The sequence below is a fragment of the Octopus bimaculoides genome, chromosome 19 (genome assembly GCF_046866305.1).
Source record: "Octopus bimaculoides isolate indiv1 chromosome 19, ASM4686630v1, whole genome shotgun sequence".
Taxonomy (NCBI): Eukaryota; Metazoa; Mollusca; class Cephalopoda; order Octopoda; family Octopodidae; genus Octopus; species Octopus bimaculoides.
Genome location: NC_142946.1, coordinates 20,559,474 through 20,580,341, shown reverse-complemented (window position 1 = coordinate 20,580,341; position 20,868 = coordinate 20,559,474). Strand labels below are relative to the sequence as shown.

General features: G+C 32.9%; 1 long non-coding RNA gene across 3 annotated transcripts in view; it reads left to right on the top strand.

The window, feature by feature from the left end:
* LOC128250119 (uncharacterized) overlaps positions 1-20,868 on the top strand; it is a 68,466-nt gene that overhangs the window by 31,478 nt on the left and 16,120 nt on the right. The window contains exon 3 of one of the 3 annotated variants that reach the window (XR_016245183.1): positions 14,314-14,476. The exons of the other annotated variants lie outside the window; for them this stretch is intronic. This is a non-coding gene — a long non-coding RNA (uncharacterized LOC128250119). The remainder of the gene's footprint in view (positions 1-14,313; positions 14,477-20,868) is intronic. 3 annotated transcript variants of the gene reach the window in all.

The following is a 20,868-nucleotide window of genomic DNA, read 5'->3' as shown; positions in this document are numbered from 1 at the left end:
TGTATATATATATATATATATATATATATATATATATATATATATATATATATATATATATATATATATATATATATATATATACGTATATATATATATTATACCGCTTAAATATGCAGCCACTACTTGCATTAACAGATAAATAGAAAATATTAAATAGCGAGAGATATGATCCTGATCTTTCTCTCCCAGTCTCTGTCTGTATGTCTATCTGTCTGTTTATCTCTCTCATTCTCATCTAGTTTCTTGAAATGCGCACAGATTTATACAAGACTTACTCGAGCACACAATTACATCTTTATGATACGAATAAACGAATAGAGAAAAAGTTTAATCGCATATCAGAGCAGAACTTCCTCTTCCTATCTTTCTATCAAAACGATGCACATAAACTTATGGCATCCATATAAATAATACACGTACTCTAAGGTAACACATCATTGTTGAGCCGAAACATAATAACACTACCCTGTACATTAGCAAACACACATCAGTTCACATACATTCATAGTGAAATATGGACGATACGGTAAATGTGTTAGACAACCATTTAAAACGCTTATGTTTAATGTCTATCGTATGATACACTGCGATGTGACTTTTTGAGAATTTTAAAGGAATAGAAGGGGTGAGACTTACAACCTCTACAGGTTAGATAAACAGGTGATGTAGCAGTTAATATTCAATTTTACATTTTGCAAGTAGATAACGTTAGATTATTGAAGGTGAAAGGTGCATAGAGAATATGGAAGGACTTTCAGTGGAATGTATTGCGATAACTAGTATTAAATTATATTTACAACAAGGCTTGCAGTTTGAGTTTCAGTTTGGATGGTGAAAAACCGGGTGAGAAAGAGAAGAACCCAATCAGGTTTTTTTTCTTATCAATGGTAGTATGCATCTTGGTGAATTTTAATTTCTATAAGCTAGATAATCCTTTTCTAGGGTGTTTTCCACGCGTGCTTTCAGCAATATAATTTTATCTTAAGAAGCCATTCCACCTAGATATATTCTGCGGAATTGAAGGTTCAGAATTGCTGCCATTACAGTACGAAATTTATTCTTTGACTGATTCATTACCTTGAAAGAATATGATTATCTGTAATGAGATTAGTGTTACGTTAACTGAAGATAAGAAGTGTCTAGTGGGGTTCCGATAGCTTCATTATATTCAGAATAATAACATATCTGATTTCGTATTAATTGATCTTTATACATAAGCTGCAATATAATTAAAGTCTGTAAAAAACATCAACGTGCTTCGTGGTGATTTCTGAACAAACGGAACTAAATATAGTAGAATAAATAACCGAGTATATGCTCCCCTGTATTCCTATAATTGTGGTAGATTGGTAGAATGAATACAGTGCCAGATTGTGATATCTGGTTACGTCCTTTTCAATAAATGAAATAGCACAAGTGTGCTATTCAATATATGTAGAATACATCTAATTTGGCCCAATCGACATCATATGTACACTAACGTGAGCGAATCTGCGTTGCCATTACGTGTACTAAAACTAGAATCTAAACAACTGTAAACCCACACCTTGATGATTTATAAATGTTAAGTAGACGTTGGAGAGCCTCACCCTGTTAGACTTACAAAAAGGACAGTATGATCGTAGCCGGAACAATTTTAATCATTGTTCTGTCGGATTCGATTAGACAGGGGACAAAGCAAAAAAAACCCAAAAAAAAACCAACAGCAACAACAAAATCAACACAAAAAGGAGAGCCTGCACATGGTAACTGAGGCTGATGGAAATAGTTGCCAAAGCTCTAGTCACACAATAAAGTATTAGAGAATGAAAACATCTATTAACTAAATGATTTTCAAAGCAATAAGGTTAAATGGCATTTCATCTTAAATCACTTCAAGCAGGGATGGCCGAGAATAACAAAATCAAAAACAAAAGAAAACATCAGTGGTAATAACATACTTAGTAATAGCAAACACACATCTCAACAATAATCGGTCGCCAGCAACATTTATTTCTAACATAAAAATCATTTTAACATATACCTGGCACATTCATGGAGCTGGAAGAGATATTGATTTTCAAGGAATTTCGGTGTATAGGCAAAGACTACCATTCTTGAACAAGGCACCATTCTTCATTCGCACGTTTACCCATCCACAGACATTGTTAATCGTTTTCTGCTGGATGGTCGGGAAGAATGTCAAACGAAATGCCTTGTCCAAAAAACCCAAATAGGCAGGGCATACCATTTACATATCCAAATGACAACGCACCTTACAACCTCGATAAAGATATTAATAGATCATTCCAAAGTTAAATTATCCAGGGGCATAGAGGAAGATGTGGTTTCAAATTCATTTTGTATATGTTAGCAAATATATTTCGACAAAATGTGTCGTTTCCTATCTAAAGAAGAAAAGAAAACATAAATATATACGAATAAATACAGTTGAGAGTCGTGTTAGAAAGAATCCGATTGAAATCAATTAATTAATTAATTAAATACAAAAAAACATAGTATATCTACCACCATACACATGTACATATCTATCTGCATGCTTGTTCGTATACTCATATCAGAATTGTTTTTTTTAACTCAATACGACATATGTCAGTGTGTATTCGTGCGTGTGTGTGTGTGTCTGTATATATATATATATATATATATATATATATATATATATATATATATATATTCGTATGTACGTATTATATGTATGTATGTAGGTATAGGTGTGTTTGTAATATTTGCATAATATGAATTATATATAAGATTATATAAATGTATACCTACGTATATGCACACAAATATATATATACATATATGTGTGTGTGTGTGCGCGTGTGTGTGAGTGTGCGTGCGTGTGCGTGTGTGTGCGTTTTTGTGTGTGTGCATACATTTTATATATATATATATATATATATATATATATATATATATATATATATATATATATATAAACACACAGAGAAACAGAGGGGCACAGAAATAGAGAGGGTGTATGAGGAGGAGGGAGAGGAAGTGAGAAAGCGTGGGAATATATAAATTTATTAAACTCTTTTGTACATATAGAAATTTTATAATGTATTCCTTTAGAATATTACAACAAATTATCGCATGACTGAATAATTACCCAACATCATTTTTATCCAAATATGCAGAGAAACGAACAAAAATATTTCAGTTACATATTTAGAAGTATTGAAGCATATATTGCTGTTTAATTACGAATTAAAATTATCAAAAATCGAAAAATAAACATAAATGAGAATTATATGTATGTATGTATACACACACACACACACGCACACACACACACACACACACACACACACATATATATATATATATATAAAATGTAACACAGACTACATATCTATCATATATACATATATAAATATACAGGTACAAACATACATATCTATATACACATCTATCTAACTATCTATCTATCTATCTATCTATCTATCTATCTATCTATCTATCTGTCTATCTGTCTATCTGTCTATCTATCTATCTATCTATCTATCTATCTATTTATCTCACTCTCTCTATGTATATATGTGTGTGTGTGTGTTTAGACACATATACGTACGTATGTTTGTAGGTATGTTCGTATGCCTTCATGCATGTATGTATGTATGTATGTATGTATGTATGTATGTATGTCTGTATGTATGTATATATGTATGTATGGGTTTCAAAAACATTATTTTAAACTACAAAACCAAAAGTAGCAGAATGTAGAATTGTATGGTAAAATGTCATGCCGAATTGTGTAAAGACAAAGCTCTTAGTGCAGACTCATAGAAATTTAGTGCAGTAGAAACTAAGACGGCAAACGCAGCATAAAACGATGTTTCTAGTTGTAAAAGGTGTGTTTTAAATGAAAGAGGAGGACACAATTGGATAGAAATTGTTTTAAATTAATTTGAATAGGCTAGGCAAAATAATAATAAGGATGTATTATTAGTGAATGCATATACGCACGAATACATATATACCAGTACGTATATATACGTACATATCTTCACTCATATGCGTATATATATATATATATATATATATATATATATATATATATATATATATATATATATATATATACAGACACACACAAAAACACTCACATATACATACATACAAGGAGATGGAGGGAAGGTGGTAAAGAGAGAGAGAGAGAGAGAGAGAGAGAGAGAGAGAGAGAGAGAGAAAAGTGAGTAGAAGGAAAGGAAAGAGACAAGGGAAGACAGGCAAAACAGAGAAAGCTGGTTGAATATCGAAAGAATCGAACGGAATGAATAAATTTATTTATTTATATAAGTGTATGTGAGTATTAAAACCCATATACACATACATACATATATATATATATATATATATATATATATATATATATATATATATATATATATATATATATAACGTGAGAGAGTTAGGGGTTGGGGGTACAACCCACTAACGGATAGTATCTATCCAGTATATATATATATATATATATATATATATATATATATACATATATACATATATACATATATGTATATGTATATATATGTATGTATATACATATACGTATTTATGCACATGTATACATATGCGTGTACACATACGTAACTATATATGGATAATCATATTTGTACATACATAGGTGCAAGCATAAACACACAGTGATACACATGCACACACTAGACATATATAAATTTTAGAATTCTCATAAATTGGTATACGTGTAAATGTATAATCAATATGATACTAAATCTACTAAAACATTTATATAGAATCACAAACACCATATTTTTAGAAATGCTGTACCACAGATAAATATTGCAACGCACGCTGATACATATGGATGTGTGTGTGTGTGTGTATATATATATATATATATATATATATATATATATATATACTCACGCACATTAAAGTAGGCTACGTACACACAGGCATACGCATTCTCTCTCCCCCTCTCTCTGTCTCTCTCTCGTACAAAAACATGTATAGTTGCCTTATAAAAAGAAAGTTTCATTAATCATGTAAAATACATAGAATATATTTTCAATGAATGTGAATCTATGAAGCAATACAAGGAAACTGAGAGAAAGTACACACTTCTCTATCGATGTATCTGTAGGGCTAAATATTTGGAAGAATTGTAGTTATTGAAAAGTAGGTTATATAGCCAAACAATATTGTTTAAATGTATAGTTACCATTTGAAATCTGGGAAGGAAATGGGAGGACCCCTTTACCGTAAGAGAATGGCATATTTTGAGGACAATTCTGCTGCGTATAACAATGGGTTCAAAAATGTGTGTGTGTATATATATATATATATATATATATATATATATATTTGTGTGTGTGTGTGTGTTTGTGTGTGTGTATGTATATATGCAGTCAGACACACACACTCACACATATATATTGATATATATGCCTTTTTGTGAGTGTGTATATATATATATATATATATATATATATATATATATATATATATATATATATATACAGAGAGAGAGAGAGAGAGAGAGTGAGAGAGAGAGAGAGAGAGATTTATATATACATACAATAAGTATGCCAAGGGAAAAATGAGAAGGGCCGGTGGCATAGGTTTAGATAATTCATGTTCGTCGTGAATATACCACATGGTATATAAAGGGAAAAGTTATTATCCATTCAAATTGTATTTAAAATGGAGAAAGAATATTAAACCTAGCGGGAATTTTTATTTGCTGTTAAAGAGAACGAAGTATAATTTGAAAAAATTAATGAATCAAATAATGAGAGATGTCCCTAGTTGTCTGAAATTGTATCTTAGTTCCGTGAAATTAACTATCAGTTCTTTGATAGTAGCTCACAATTAATACAATTAACGCTAATATATTTTTTTGTTTTATTCTGTTTCTGTAATTAAATAGCGAATTTCTGTTGAGTTTAGAAATACTTCATTTCTCTCTCTCTATCTCTCTCTCATTTAATACGCAATCAATTACATGTATTATAAACATACAGGAATTAATGAATAAAATGCAACTCTCACACCTGGTAACTGAATAAAAAAAAAAAATGGGGATAACACAATGCCTGAATTAAATGCCCCAGTTAAATATTTAGCTTTGAAAGGGAAGAAATGACTTGTGAATAAATTAACGTGTTTTAGGAATCAAAGATATATCACAATGCTCTGAGGAAGGGCGTTACATTAGTGTTCATTTATAACACAAACCCCATAACAGTGGATGAAGTGAATATTTGTTCGATATGTGATAAAATGAAGATGAAAACATGAGTAAGAACGTTTTTGAAAATTATGCTGCATGAAGGTCTATGGGTACATTTGGATGAAAAACATTTCATTTCTTTTAAGGAAATCTATGAAAAATATATGATACTGCAAAATTAATGCCGAACTATTATAGTATATATATATATAACAAAAAACATATTTTTAAAATGGTTATTTTTAGTTTAAAAGACGTAAAAATCTCAGCATTATTAAAGTTTAGAGAACGTGGTTAAAAAAAAAACAGATTTGGAAAAGGTTAAATACATTTATATAAAAGTAACCATATAAAATGTATTACTTATTAATATATATATCAATATAACGAGCATATTTAATAGATTTTGCATTATAAAATATACAGAATAAGACCATCGCTGGTTTTACAACGATAACTCTGAGTCTACATTACAATAGATTTTGTTATTTCGATGGAAAATGTAATGGACTGCCACCTTCATATGTGCGTTGGCAGAAATGCTTCGTGGTTAATTCTTACGACTTTACATCTAGATCTAATTTCGTCCAAGGTCACCTTTGCCTTTCACACTCTCAGGGTTGATAACATAAATATCAATCGAAAACTGAATCGATGTGTTATTCTACCTCCTCCCCCTCAAATGTCAAGGTTTATGCCTATATTAGAAATAATTATGTAGATGAAGATTAATAAATAATTTTCAAGAGGATGTTTTAAATTTACGGAACTCGTATAGCTGATTCGAAAAGAAAAAGAAAATCTGAATCTCTCTCTCTCTCTCTCTCTCCCTCTCTCTCTCTCTTTCTCTCTCACTCTCTCTCTCTCTCTCTCTCTCCAGCTCTGCCTTTTCATCTCCTTCCTCTCTAACTTACACCCTGCTCTTGACTTTACTTCTACCATCTCTTACACCTCTGTTAACTTCCTCGACATCTCTCTTTCCATCAACCCCCCCTCCAACTCTCTAACTACCTCCGCCTTCTTCAAACCCACTGACTCCCACCTCTACCTCAACTCCTCCTCCTCCCATCCATTCCACACCAAACGGGCCATCCCCTACTCCCAGTTCCTCCGCCTCCGACGTTTGTGCAGCCTGGACCAGGATTTCGAGACCCAGTCCCAGTATCTTGCTCGTCTGTTCATGCATCGAGGATACCCCTCCCACCTTGTCCAATCCGCCCTCGCCCGCGCTCGTCGAATCGACCGCATCACCGCCCTCTCTCCTACCCCACACCAATCCCCTAACCGTACCCCCTTCCCACTCCGTTTCCACCCTGCCACCCTACCCCTTCGTCGGAGGATCCTACGGGCCTTCTGTCGCCTCCAGCTCGATCACACCACCCACCGACCCCATTTTACCTAACGCACCCCTATCCTCTTTCAAACGCGCCCGCAACCTACGCGATCTACTGGTCCGTAGTACATTCTCCTCTTCCTCCCCACCCCCACCCGGCTCCTTCCCGTGCTCCAGATCCCGCTGTCACACCTGCCCCTTCATCACCAACACTACCTCTGTCACAGGGTCGAACATACACACACTTCACATTCCACACAGTTTCACCTGCACCTCCTCCAACCTAATTTACTGCATCAAATGCACCCTATGCAATCAACTCTACGTGGGGCAGACGGGCCGCCGGCTGGCCGACCGTTTCACCGAACACCTAAGGGACGTTCGACTAGGTTCGGACTCCCCCGTCGCCCGTCACTTCCACTTGGCCAACCACTCCCCCTCTAACATCTCCGTTTTTGGCCTCGCCCTGCACCATGGGTCCACTCCCTCGCGACTCCACTTGGAACAGCGCTATATTTTTAACCTTAGATCATCTTTCCCCTTCGGACTCAACACAGCCCCCTCCTCCTTATGACTCTCCCCTTTACGACAATGCAACACTTTTCTTTATTTATTATTTATATATATATATTTTTTTTTTACCCCCCCCTCCACTTTACATTATATCCATTATTCACTTTTTTATTACAATCACTACAATTTTCCACAATTTATTTCATCCCTTCCTACACGCACACATACACACACATGTAAGCACACCTATCCCCCAACACACCACACACACACAACACATATGCATGCACTTACACGCTCAGACTCGCCCACACACTTATACAGACGCACATACACACGCACACTTGCGCATACACACACACGCTAACAATCACGCAAACATACACATACACACACACCCAAGCATACACACCCTTGCATACATAACCCATATATACCCGCATTCACACATACCTTCTACACACCTGACAACCCATACATACCCCCATTCACACATACCTCACATACACCTAACACACACACCTCCCAAACACCTTACATATATACAGCCCACCCACATGACAAACATACATGTGCCCCCTCACACACACATTGAGACGAACGCACATATATACACACACACACAGTGGTAGAGACACACACCTATTGTCCATAAGCACCCACTAACTATTCCTGCTACTAATTCCTTCCACTACGTCTCACACACACACACACACAATCACACATACACACTAACAGATAAACCACCAAACCATGTACAGACACACACACATACGCACACACACGTTCTGTTATCACACACACACTCGCAGACTCTCGCGCACACACAGATATTCACCTCCCTTTTCACTCTCCTGTCTTAGAAAGAACAATGTTTCCCGTTGATATATATATATATATATATATATATATATATATATATATCTTCTCAATTTGTCAACGGGAAACATTTTTAATATGCAAATAAAGCTCCATTACCGTTATGCTGGCCACCACAATCTAATGATGGGCATTATTGAATAAGTTTTTGTGGAATTGCATCGAACTGGGTGTTTATAAATTCAATCCAAGGATTATTATTATTGATATTATTATTATTATTATTATTATTATTATTATTATTATTATTATTATTATGATTATTGTTGTTTTTGTTGTTGCTGTTCTTCTTCTTCTTCTTCTTCTTCTTCTTCTTCTTCTTCTTCTTCTTCTTCTTCTTCTTCTTCTTCTTCTTCTTCTTCTTCTTCTTCTTCTTCTTCTTCTTCTTCTCCTTCTCATTATATATATGCCTAAATATAGAATGTAAATAAGTAACAAAAATGTACGGATGTCAATACATTACGGTCGTTTCAAGCAGCTCCATTTAATTGATCAATGAATTCATTACATCAATTTCAAAGAAACCCCAAGTATCCCAAATGCAACCATTACAGGCTGAGGGCATAATATCAAATGATATACTCCCAATATAAATAGATGTAGTAATACCTATTATAATAGCTGAAATAATAGTGACATAACACTTGATAATAGTTTTACGAATTTGAGCGATACCTTGATTGACGACAATATAAATGTTAATGATAGGGTAAATAATGCTAATAATAATATCCACCAGTTGCAATTGTAGGGAAGGATCCCAATGCCCGTTATTGGTTTAGTGTTTAACAAAAAATGTCATATATAAATGTACAGTAATGACAGAATCTACTAACTCCAGTTACATCGGATGCTCTGTAAATATGAACCCCCTCCCCCCCAAAAAACGCTTGAATAATCATGTTTCGTCCTTTAGGCTTAGGCATAATGCCAACAGTACTTCATTATCTACGAAGATCTGTGAATGGAATATAGTCCCTAGAACTCAGGCATACACAAATAGCCAACATGGACGTAATATGTGTCATATGGAGATATATGAAATATTCAAATATAGATGCAAACAAAATAAATGAGATCTTAGAGTATCATGTGTTCATAGGATACCCGTACATTCAAATACTTTAGAAGCAAGTAATACTAAGTATATCATACTATGATTTGGTAGCATGAAGTATCTAGTATGTCATATTATTCATAGCATACCTTCTATTTTCTCGAAATATATGTAGCATTGCTTTCTAATAGCCCTTAACCACTTTAATCTGCAATTTTTCAATAATTATATATACATATGTACTCCCTTCGGTATTAGAATTATCTTCCCTTATAGTTAGTATAATATATAACATTGCAATGGATTACTAAATCTTGCACTTCCCCTAAGAATAAGATATACCCTCAGGAACTATTGTTATTCTACATAGATTAGTGTCTTAGATATATTTTACAAATGTTTCATAACCCATTTCCAAAGGCATTTTCATCTTAATTTACATTTTTAATTACTATTTGATATACATATTTTCATTTTTATTAATTATTATAATAATAAGATATTTTCAATATTCTAATATAATTTATAATTTATATCATAATCTATAAAATAATCCTTATTTTATTTTATTTTATCTCGATTTATCCTTATTTTTTTTTATTTCTGTTATACCTTTTATATCATTCGCAATGAAATATTTTATAAAATTATATTTTTATATTTTTTATCTTATATTATTAACTTTTTATATATCTATATACCCTCCAATGCATTTGTGTAGCTTCTTTAGATTATAAAGTAGTTTATAATTTCTGTTCATAAAACTCACTGTATAATACAATATTATATTTTATATTTATAATTACACATTGTTTTATAAATTGTTTACCTATATGTGAGATTTTTTATACATTCACATATCCTTTTATAATTTTTCCTAGTGTGTGTAATTTAAAATTATTTTTACAAGTTTTTTTTATAAACATTATGGTAATCCTTATCGCATTTTAGTATATTTTTTAAGCATGCAATTAAATGTTTACATCCCCAAATCGGTTTAACTATTTTTTCCGCATATATTCCCTTATACATTTATTATACCGCTGATTCAATTACCTCTTATATTCGATTCCTTATTTCTGATATCTTATAGTAATCCACCCGTAATGGAGAAAATAATCCTTGTTATTGCTTTAATATATACTATGTACTCCTACACAGATGATAATTTATTTCAGTTATACATTCATTGCAGAACGGTTTTATGATGACCACCTTAACAGTAGTATGCTTAGGAAACGCCTTAATAGTTTTTCCTATATATTAAAGTATCCCATTATTAAATTTTAAGTTTAATTTCTATCTTTCCCTATATATTAATTTGAATTTTCTCAATATAATACATTTGTTAAATTATGAATTACATAATTCATTTATCACCATCAACTGAAATACAGTTGACAACTCCCAATGGATTTAATTCTAAATGGTTGAAGTCTACATCTAAATACAAATAACTACGTCACCACTCTTCTATCTTGACTCCCACTATTTTTCCTCTGCTGCTCTCTAAATTATAGTAAGCTTAATAAGATATGCATCATTTTCTAAACTATGCCACATATATAACATCAGGAAGCAATGTAATTATTTTGGTTTCTATCATTGATGTAAATTTGTTAGAAATGGCTTATCCATTATGTTTGAAATCTATATGGTCATCTGCTTCTGAAGAGAGCGGTTTCTTTCAACTTAATGTAATGATCCCATTGATCAATTAAATGGAGCCGCTTGAAACGGCCGTAATGTATTGATACCGGTACATCCTTGTTACTTATTTACATTCTGTCCACCTATCTTAGTGTTGTGCAGACTATACCGAACTGGCAAAGTGCCCCAAGTTTAGTAACTAATTCAACTGATTCTTAATTATATATATATATATATATACATACATACATAAATACATACATACTTATATATATGCAGATATTCTTATATATATATGCACATGTACAAGTACACTCACACACCCAATCACACACTCAAATGCTCACATGCTCACACACACGTTAATGTGGACCTTTACTTAAGAAAATGTAGAAATGTTTATATTTAATAGAATTACCTCTCCTAAGAAGCAAGCAGATGACATATTTCGTATTGGACACAAGGAAATGAAAATAAGCGGTACATCGTTAAAACTTATGTTATCGATTAGAAATTTCTAAATATATCCCATTGTCATATAAAGTAACAGTGTATTGTCATTAACAGTCATTGCTTACTTAAACATAATTTCATTGATTTCTAATATCATTTCATAGAAACTACACAGTATCGACCCCTTCAAAAATACATTTATACACCATTGCCTTTTAGGAATTGTATTATTCTCAGATTTAGTTTTAAGGAACATGTACTTCTAATATTATCCACCTTGCGTAAAAACTAAATAATTTCTGATTTGGTACAAAAGACTAAAACCATATGGCTACTGAACTTAAAGAGTTTCGTTTAACCAAGCAAATCTATTCACCTATATTATGAACAGAGCTGTCGAGCGTATATTGGAAGTTAGAAGATTTATTCTCATCTGAGAAAGCACTATCTACCTAAAGAAACAAAACGTTTGCCCTTCGGCAACTCCAAGGAGATCTCAGCGTTATGTTTGGTTTATTTTAAATGCTCTACTTATAAAATTCGCTTGAAAATCTGGTGATTTATATCGATATTATAGTCTGTTAAATATCAATTAACTAAGAAATATCGGAGAAAGGTCAATCATACTTTAACGCTTTGTCTACAGATGTGCTGTTTCGCTCTCCGCTTTTTCTACCTTTACCTTGCATTCAGCTAATCCCCACGCAAAGATATCTCCTTCTATCATCAACGATATTGTGTTCTACCCCCAGAACAGTCAGAAAGCTCAGTTTTTCTCGCCAGACTATAGCATCACCGAAATGTTTTCCTCCATCTTCTTCCACCAGCCGATTCGCAACAGTTTAAATGGTATGTCACCGACATGAGTTTAATCACACCCAAAGGACACAGGTCCTTCCAAAAAATCTAGAAAGTAATTGCTTCATAACGCGTCAATGTCAAAACTTTACTCTCTTCTTATAGCTGAAGCTCATTAAAACATTATTCACTTGTCTCTCCTACACAACTCGCAGTGTACCTTGGAAAATATCAAAACGAAAACTTAAAACATAAGCAAATTATTCCACTAGCGAACACGTCGATTAATCGTTTAATCAAAGATATTTCCTTTAGGTTATGTGATTTGTTTTCCAGAACAGGTTTTACCACGTACTCGACTATTACAATGAAACTCTCAGTAGACATGGTTGCAGATAAAAAAAATAAAAGATATCTTAAACATAATTTTAACACGTTTTCATTTGCGATCGTAAAGGAGATGCGTTTCGTCTCGACATGATACCAAATTTTGATCCACACTAACTTTAGTTCATCCTCATTTTATTTTGTGCGTGTCCACCAATAGCACCAATGCACTTGATTGATCATTGTTAGAGTGTAGAATGTTCCAAACTCTAACATCTTGTATGGTTACGACTTCAGCACATTAGCAGTTGGCACCCTCCTACGTTCGATATCAAGGGCGTATATTTCTGGGAAGAGTATGTAAGCCTCTTCTTCAATCATGTAGCCATTTCATGAGGAATTTTGAATGTTTATGAGAAGCATGTTATGCGTAATCTGAAGGAATCTTAAATCCATCTCTTTGTACTCCATATCATTGATAGTGTTAAGAGAATGGTTTTCGTACATATTCTATTGACTTATATGCCAAAACTATACCCATTATATATGAAAACCCATCCGGCACTGTGCAAAGCACAAATGGTCTCAATAAGGAATTCGTGCAACGGCAGTTATTTTTGAGGAACACAGGCTGGTTTCTTTTCTCTTTGTAACTGTGTTGGAATCTTAACTATTTCAATGAAACAATATTATCAAACTTTTCAAAACAAATTTAAGTGTCATTGATGAAAACTCAAACGCGTTCTCTTAATCTTAAATTCAGATACAAATGGCATTTGCACATAATGCAATCCAAGCTAGTAACATGATAGAAATCTATTATTTGACGCAAAAAATTACTCCGCAGGGCTCACAGTAACTGCTCTGAGAGATCCAGTTAACGAGTGCAATTAACCGTCTGTAGCAGGAACGCAGATGTTGACTGAAAATATATATTCGATTCCATGAAAACTATTTGAATAAGTAGAGAACGACAGAAAAGAATGGTTTGGGTAATTATATGGTTTGAGTGCTGGACACTGCGTACTTTATAAGAGAATGAAAGATAGTTGAGTAGGGAACACTTTTGTTTTATCTTTTATCGTTTACTTGTTTCAGTCGTTAGATCATACTGTGGCACCGCGTTGAAGAATTTCTTAGTTACTTGAACGGATCGACCAACTGTCTCATCTTTTAAAAGCTGATTCTATAGGTCTTTTGAAAAATCACTAAGTTGCTGTAACGCAAATACACCAGACTGGTTGCCAAGGAAAGGTGGCAGGTAAGCATAAATATAAGCACACACACACACACACACACACACACACACACACACACACACACACACACACACACACGCACACACACACACACACACACACACACACACACACACACACATATGTATTATGTGTGTGTATATATATATATATATATATATATCATCTCGAGAATCTACATGAATAGATGCAAGCGCTAATTTATAAAAACATGTGACATATTAATAAAAATCTGTAGGTGTACAACCATCCAGATATCTGAGAGCCTTATTATTTTTTCTAATATATAATTCCTGTACATCACCTCCAAACCATATATATATATATATATATATATATATATATATATATATATATATAGTACACAACAACTTTCTTTTTCTTGCCCCTCAGTCTACCTAATCTGATGCTATAGTAGGATACACCTAAGATGCTACGGAGGAGACTGAAACCGGAACCATATGGTTGGGAAGCAAACTTCCTATCACACAGCCACGCCTATGAATCTTTAGATAAATATTGTTAACATCTCAAATCAACAAACACATTGACCAGAAATATCGATTTGAAATTTTGGCACAAGGTCAAAGTAACTAGAAATATTAAAATGTCTTAATCACAATTTTGTAAGCACGCTGGCGAATTCTAATTATCTGAAATTCTAATCCATGCCCACAAGAATATATATTCTAATTGTAATCTTATCAGCAAATTGACTTGTTTTCTCGAAGAAAATCATAAGGCAAAAAACTAGTTTACTGTGTCACGGTGTATGGAAACCTGGCATCAGTTTCATAGATTTAACTGTTAAAATACTCAACAGAAACTAATATCGACTCGGGCACATTTCATAAATCACAAATCAGACACAAATCAGAATAGTTTAGTGAATGTATCGCTTTCCATCAATAGCTGGTTTGTAAAACTACCAACAGATAACTTAATATTATTTTCCAATTTTGGCACAAGGCTAGCAATTTCAGAGACGGGGGTAAGTCGATAACATGAACCCCAGTATTCAACTGGTATTCATTTTATCGACCTGGACAAGGTGAAAGGCAAAGTCGACCGGCGGGCTAAAGATTCTGCCAGCTTATCGCCTTAAACAAATAATTTAATAATAATTGGAAAACTACATATTTCCGTAAAAGAAAGCACGGTTTGTTCTCTCAAATTTGCACTTCTAAATAATTTAATTTTTTAAAATCTAGGTCTAAATACGTAATCGATTCTCATCCTTCATATAATTTTGCAGACCTGTGTTATATATTTAGGCCAATTATTACTCTGAATCATTATTCATTCATTTTTTCCCTAGTTATTCGAAGTATCGCACTTAATATTAATCACAACATTAAGAACTACAGAATGTATAAATCAACATATTTTGTTTCATTCTCGCTAAATGAAACTGAAAGTAAGGCAAGAGGAATTTTCTAAAGAAAAGTACTTTCTCATATAGGCAGAACAGCAATCTAGAGAAGGAAGTTCCTGAATTTTCTCGACACCAGTACTCATCTGGTACTATGTCTTATTGATCCGGGAGGCATGGAGTACATTCTCTTAACTATATTTGAACTGAGAGCCTAATAAAATGAAAGAAATATCGCAAGATGTTTTATGCATCATTTTAAAGATACTGCTGAGCCAACACACTTTTTAAACGAAATCAAAGCGAAAGTAATTGAAACTTAATCTTTCCATAGGAAGATTATTTATGAACAAAAATTATTAATTCTTTTCTTTAAAAGACTTAGCTAAGGTCTTATAGTTTACATTTCATATAGAGTTCTTTATTTTTTAGTTCATATGTAATAGAAAATATCTATACAGTCTGCAATAAATTTTCATTAAGAATTCAGCTTAGCGAGTTAATTTTATTTAAATTTAATCTTCAGACATCCTTAAAAAAATGATTTTTCATCTTAATAAAAATATGAATTTGTTTACATCTTTACATCGAAAATTCAGCCATTTTAAAAGACTAGATTTGTATAGATTTCCAATAATAGCACAACAGTAATATTGAAATATCACTTTTTCTCGGTTTGCCCTAATATTCTCTATTATGAAAGGACAGAGATTTTTTTTGTTTATTATTATGATATAAATCATTAGAATAATTTATATAATCATGCTAAATTGTCCCACTTATTTCATCACAAATTATCACTCAACATTCATAAGCAGCAATCACTTCTATGTTAGTAAATGTTAAATACACTGTTTTTTTTTCTGCATGGAAATACCTCTATCTGCCCATACTCGCTTTTCGAACTTTCCAAATGCAATACTTCTCCTCCTTATTCGATAGTATATCTCTACATAAATACATATATATATATATATATATATATATATATATATATAATATATATATATATATATATATATATATATATATATATATATATATATATATATATATATATATATATATATATATATATATATATATATATAAAATATATATATATATATATATATATATATATAAAATATATAGTTTTAGGGAAAATAGCCAATTTTCAAGAACTCATCGATTGAGTTTTTACCTGTAATTTTGGATTTTGTCCCTAATATTATTATTATTATTTTTATTATTATTATTATTATTATTATTATTATTATTATTATTATTATTATTATTATTATTATTATTATTATTATTATTATTATTATCTTTCCTTTCCTGAGCGTCCAATAACACTATCCATATCACGTCCTCACTTTGTTGTTTTTTGTTATTGTTTTTTTGAACCTATATATATATATATATATATATAAATATACATATATATATATATAAATGTATATATGTACATACATATATATATACACATGCACATGTGTATACATCTATTTTTGTTTGTTTATATATATATAGCTTGCGGTCAGGTTTATGAATGAACGCATTAGTAAAAGTAGATTAAAATATATTTTATGCGTGCAATAGTTTCTGCGTTTGCAATAACTACGTAATTACTCATCTGTGCAGTATATTTAATCGGAGAACAGGCGTAACAGTGTCAATATAAATATATACGATTAATAATAGATTTGCGCAAACATATGTGCTTAGAATCAAATGTAATTATATAAGGATTTCTTCTGTTGATAACAACAAAGAATGTTCTATGATCACATGACAAACCTAATCTTTGGCTATTGATAGTTGTAATTCATAGGTTGGGCGAAATCAGTGAGAACATTTGTGAGCTATAAATTTAATAAAGTAAAGAGCTCAGTGCCTCCCAGTGATTTTGCTCACGTATGAATGGCCTTCCTTATCACTGTGAGCATTCTCTCTGTTTCCCCACGTTCAGTCATTCTTTCTCTTGTTTTCACTATTATTTCATTTTTATACCTTGTTCTTTGTGATACTTATTCAGTAGCAAATAGGACACACCCAGTCAGCTGTGATCTGCTGCCCGGAGATGAGGTTCATATGGTGGTAAATCAACTGAGGGTCGAGAAGGCAGCCGGTGTTTGCAGCATTCATGGGGAGATGATGATGAAAAGTGTGACTACTAGAGTCTTGCCCTTGGGGCAGATCATCTGCTGAATTTAGAACAGCAGCATCATACCATCTGAATAGAAGAAGAATATTATTATCCAAGTCTTGAATGGTAAAGTTGACCACCACCAGTGCGGGTGATTACACTCCTCTCAATGCCCGATATGGTGCCCAGTAAGTTTTTTTTGTATGTGAATGAGTGGAAAATGTTGAATGAAAAACATTGAAAATAGCCTCATAGTTTCACAGCATGAGTGGAAAGATTGAAGTGTTTGAATTCAGGCTCAGTTTCCTAAGGATCTATCAAAATTCAATTGGACTTCATTTGAATTCAGTTTTACCGATTTTATATCAGTTCCAAATATCCAATTTTGCACAATGGTTCGTGGAAGTTAGTAAAATTGTACTTGCATCAAAATTGAAAAAAAAAATCTTTAATGCAAATGAGGGGAGAAAACTCTAGCCATATGTCTGATATTATTTTCACCTGACTTTGCTGTGCGTGGACGTTGCTAAGCTTCATCGTTGTATCATAGTCTTCAGCATTGTATGTGAGTTTGTATGTCATATCCATATGTACCCGTGTATGTCAGTTTTCATTAATATTGCATATCCATATTTATTGCTTAATCTTCTATATTTAGCATAAAAAAGCAAAGAGTAAACTCATCTTTTATACATTGATATCTCCAACGCTCTCTGTTTCTTCAGTAATTTCAAAACAGATCAATGTATACATTTAATTTTAAATCCATATTAATTAAAAACAGCAACAACAAATATGTTAATATATAATTCTCAAATATGTTTGTTTGTACTTAATCGAAATATGTTGTCAGAAACTAAATATTACCTGAAATAGTATGAGAATATTAAATCAAATTTACATAGAAAGTGATTTCTTTGTAAAAGAAAAATTTCGTCATTAACTTTTGTCTTGTCAAAAATTCCTGGAAATGGTTAATTGATACTTTTCTGTATACGTGATCGATAAAATTACAAACATTAATGTACTCAATTTCATTTAATCGATTATATCTTATTGTCAATTTGTCACATTGTACTAAATTTAGAAATTAATATTTGTTTCTGTTATTGTTTTCTGCGAGTGAGTCTCAATGGAATGGAGAAATAATAAAATATAATCTATCGATGGCCATACAACATAATTTCTAGACGTATTGTATTTCAACAGCATTATACAATGCGTCTTTTCCTTTCTTTTTAGGACAGTGCGGTGTGATTTGGGGATAAATTATTGCATACCTATCTGAAGAGTGATAGCTTTGAAACTCTCTTGTTAATACGAAATAAATATTTGTTAAAATTTGGGATGGGTAACAAGAAAAGTGCAGGAATGACAATCGTATGGCATTCATTATGTATTTGCTTAATTCTCGAAGCAAGCTTTAAGAAAAACATTAGAATGTTACATATATTGTTACGCAATGAGTTTCAATTAATCAAATTTAGTTCGCCGAAGATGTACCTTGACTAGTAAGACGAAGTAAGTGAATTGGAGGTGGGACAGGAGAATGTGTCTGTTGCCATAGAAACAGTAGGCCCTCTGAGGTTAACAAGATTGTCGCAGCTGAGTTACTGCTAGGATACTTTTCAGTTGGTGGATGCAAGAAAAATATCGTTAAGCATGTAATTCAAGCAAACTTAAATTTTGATGACAAGGCCTGGTCAGAGTCGGTACTGATAATCTTGAGATTGATATTATATGGTCGAGAAAGAAGTGAGTTGGGAGAAAGTGAACGGAGGTGAGGTGACACAAAACCAGCCAGATCAAAGACGTAGAGGTTACTCTAGTGATAGTGGAAACGGTAAAGTGTGACTATCATATGTTTCTGGGAGAGAACGTGGCGTATATTCGAAGACCACTAAAGATTTTGCCAGCTCGCCGCTTTGATGTTTTAAAAATATTTTCAATTCTCCGCATCTCTTTCCCTCTCTCCCCTTCTCGCTCTGCATAAGTCTCTTTCTGTCTGTCTGTCTCTCTATGTATGGTATATATATGCATACATATATATATATATCTTTCTATCTATTTATCTATCTGTCTCCCTCCATCTTTCTATCTATACCTCTGTCCTGGCCTCTACTTCACTGCTATACCCTTCTGTCCCTTCCTCCTTGTTCCACTTCCTCCCTCCACCATCCTCTCTATCTATTTATCTATCTGTCTTCCTCTATCTTCCTATCTACCCTTCTGTCCTGGCCTCTACTTCACTCCTTCTGTCCCTTCCTCCTTGTTCCATTTCCTCCCTCCCCATCCTCTCTGCTCTCGTGTGACCTGTGGTCAGCTTTCTTTTCACTCCAGCCGCTGTGAAGGCAAGACGAACTACTAGCGTTCTACCTCAGATTTGCGTTTGGCCGTACGGCTTTTGAATGTTGTTTTCACTGTCCATTTTTTCCTGTCTTGGTTTGTGTTTGCCACCTTGGAATCCTCTGTGTAGTTGGTTGATCCACTACTCAGGAAGAGACTATTCTAGAGTACGTCCTGTCTGGTCTTCGAAACGTCTGGATAGAATAGAGACAGCTGATGAAGGGATATTCCAAGGGGCTTTCCGTTTTCCTATGTGTTCGTTCCGTTGTCTGTAGTTTATTGTTCTAACGTCCTGTACCCTGATATGCATGTATATACACATGTAGATGTAAGTATGTACATATATGTGTGTATACATGTATATATATTCTTTGTATTATATATATATATATATATATATATGTATATATATATATATTCATTTATATTAAGGCCATTACTATACATAAATGCCTCAAGCTACGAGGGACTCTTAAACACAAAGCTACCATAATAAACACATTCTACCGAACACGGGGAATGCAACTCCTGTAGCGTGAGGCATT